Here is a 3,541-nt window from a genome sequence, read left to right on the forward strand (position 1 = left end):
CGTCCTGTCACGGCTATGGAGGCCGTCGGTGAACTCTCTGCCTGTCCTGTCACGGCTAAGGAGGCCGTCTGTGAATCCTCGTCCTGCCCTGTCACGGCTATGGAGGCCGTCTGTGAACTCTCGTCCCATCCTGTCACGGCTATGGAGGCCGTCAGTGAACCCTCTGCCTGTCCTGTCATGGCTAAGGAGGCCGTCTGTGAATCCTCGTCCTGCCCTGTCACAGCTATAGAGGCCGTTTGCGAACTCCCTGCTCGTCCTGTCATGGCTATAAAGGCCATTTGCGAACTCCCTGCTCGTCCTGTCACAGCTATGGAGGTCGTCGGGGAATCCTCATCCTGTCCTGTCATGGCTATGGAGGCCGTTTGTGAATTCTTAGCTTGCTTTAATGTTAATAAAGCTTGCACATGGATCCGCATGTCTCACGTCTTGTCAGCCCCGTAACATCAAGAAAATCGAAAGTATCAGAAAAACAATAGTAGGCGTACAACTTTTGGCAGTGTCTTATGATTCAGTCTTATTTAGCGGCCCCCAAAAATTATCTGCTCAGTTATGCTCCTTCTAATGAATGATATTCAGTCAGGTTTCAGGCCCAATCATAGCCCAGAAACTGCACTAGCTAAATTTACAAATGATTTACTTGATCTTAGTGCTGCGTTCAACACTACAGATCATGATATACTCTTAGAGCACCTACTAAACTACACTGGTATTCCGGGACAGGCATTCAGGCTCTGATCCTATCTGTCTGATTGTTACAATTTTGTTTATTTAAATGAAGAACTATCTAGTTTAATACTTGTAAAGTATGGAGTGCCGCAAGGTTCTGTTTTAGTCCCTCTGCTACTGTATGTTCAATATACGCACATATTTCCCCTGGGAAATACTGTTAGAATGCAGGGTATTAGTTTCCATTGTTATGTCAATGATACCCAGCAATGTGTTTCATCAAGACCAGGTTGAATTTCTAAATTATCTGAGCTAATTGTTAGTGCACAGATCCACACTCTCAGTTTAAATCTTGATTAAACACATCTTTTTAGCCAAGCATATACAAAATGCATGAAAATATCAAGTTTCATATTAAGTAATTAAAAGGATGAACAAAGTGTATGGATAGTAACTGCTCTCGCTGGGCAGGCATATGTGCATTTTGTTTGATGTCATTTGAAGTTCAGTGGATTGGAGTTACAGAAAGTCGTTGTGTAAATTTCCACTGCAGTGCAACTGAGTGTGGTTAAAGCTATTATTTACGGTACTAGGCGTGTGATGCAGAACTTTTCTCTATTTCTAGTTTCGCTTCTATTGAGGCGGCATTTGCTGAGACATATGATAGGAAAGTGGTTAAATACAGAATGTGTGTGTGTGTATATGTGTGTGTGTGTGTGTGTGTGTGTGTGTGTGTGTGTGTGTGTGTGTGTGTGTGTGAGAGTGGGTGGTTATACATGTGTTGCACATATGCACTTGCCCATTAGTTCGAAACCTGTAATACAGCCCAAAATCTGCTTGTCTGTTGATTGTATTTTTCTCAATTTGACCAGCCAATTCATATTTTGTTTCATCTGTCCATCTGTATTATACTTATTATAAATGTGTACTGTGTGTCATACCGATCATACCCACTTAAGCCACTAGCACTGAAACCTTTTGCAAATTTTCCATCAGGTGTAATTTTAAACACAATGCTGAAGTGGCAGAGAACACAAGATAACATTTCTTCGGTTCTTCTTTATACTTGTACAGAGTGAGAAAACGGACAGCTAAAGTAATCTCTGTGTGATATATAATGTATGTAAGTACTCAATAGACAAGTAAACAAACAAAAACAAATAATGTGTGAACATTCTTTCTGATTTCTAATTTAAATTTTAGTTTTGGTCTGTTTATGTAAATGTGTTTAGACCAGTTTAATCTATTTTAGCACTGAAATTCTACTAATGTAAAAAGAAACCCAATGTATCTCAAATGCACATCTGCATTACAGTAATGAAATCAGAATTCAGGTGATTTTTATGTGAAAGAATTTAAAATCTGAAATATAACTGCTCTTAGCCTCTTCAAACACAGAAAACGCAGAGTTGTACATATTTCTGCATAACTAAAAAGGGTTAGGATGCTAAACTGCTAACATACAAGTAGTTTCCTGCAGTTAAAGAATCGTCCGAATATTTGTACAGTATAAGCAGATTTCCTTTCACAGTGCATTATACTTTTTTGTTGATATTTTCCAGATAGTAAAGAGAATATTTTTGTAAAAGAGCATTTACGGTGTAACAAATCAGAATTTGAAAATATATATATATATATAATTTATTTTTACTTGTGGATACAAGTTCAATAATCCTGCACTTTAAATTAAGCTGAGCATAAACATTACATAATTGTGTTATAGAACATCCTTAGTTCTTTTCTTAGTATAACTTGTGTAATCAATTTAAGCACACTAAAAAGTTTATATAGTTATTTCTTTACATCCAAAACAAGTTGTATACACATTCCAATGGAAGAAACTTCACCAAAAAAAACATGAATTACTCTATTTTTACAGCAAAATCTAAACAAAAACACTACATGGAATTAAAAATATATTCTAATTCTGAATAACAAATATTTGCAATCGCAAGTCCCCATGCTTTAAAAAGGCCCAATTATTAAACACAAAAGTGTATCCTCAGTTTTATTAAGTTGTTTTTTTTTAGTATTTTGGTATATTAACTTGTTCATACTAAATTACCTAAAATTGACTTCAATTTAGTCTTTATGTAATGTCAACATTTTGTACATTTGACAGTTCAATCAACCTTTAAATAGTTTGTCTGACAAAATGAAAGTTTTTTTACAGTGCATAAAAAAATTTGGAAATATGAACTGTAACTGCTGAAATAAATTCCAAGCGTTTTATTATGAGATATTCTCCAGTACGTGAATACAAGAACACACTGCAGATTACAAAATAAAATAAAATAAAACCAACAACAGTTTGTTTTTACAACAATTTCATGTTACATTAACAATATGCATATTGTATTTATATCTTGAAAGATCATTTATAGTAACGTTTACATAAATGTGCACAGTGACTAAAGTCATGGTCAACACTCAGATGGTCAGTGTCATAAAAAATCAACAATAATGACAGTAAACAAATAGTCAATTAAAACAGAAACTTAAAAAACAAGTTAAAATAAACCACAAAAAGCAACAGTTGTAAAACAGCAATAGCATCGATAACACCACAGAGCTGCAACAGCATAATTTAATCATGCTGTAATGCATGCAGATGTTGTACTGCACATTACACTTCATTATACTCTTCGTCTGTAAAAATACAATACATTTGTGTAATGCAGACGCAGCTAGTCATTGTAATTGCACAGCACAAAAGTTTTACAATACTGTAAGATTGTTTTGATAACTACACAACATTCATTCATTCATTAATTCAATTCAGACTTACCATTAAAAGAGGAATTATCCGACTCTGAGGCAGTCCTGAGCCATGGACATTGATTTACACAACCACAGCATTTTTGTAGAAACAGTC

This window comes from Sinocyclocheilus rhinocerous, unplaced genomic scaffold (genome assembly GCF_001515625.1).
Source record: "Sinocyclocheilus rhinocerous isolate Xijiao unplaced genomic scaffold, SAMN03320098_v1.1 scaffold4284, whole genome shotgun sequence".
NCBI classification, from domain to species: domain Eukaryota; kingdom Metazoa; phylum Chordata; class Actinopteri; order Cypriniformes; family Cyprinidae; genus Sinocyclocheilus; species Sinocyclocheilus rhinocerous.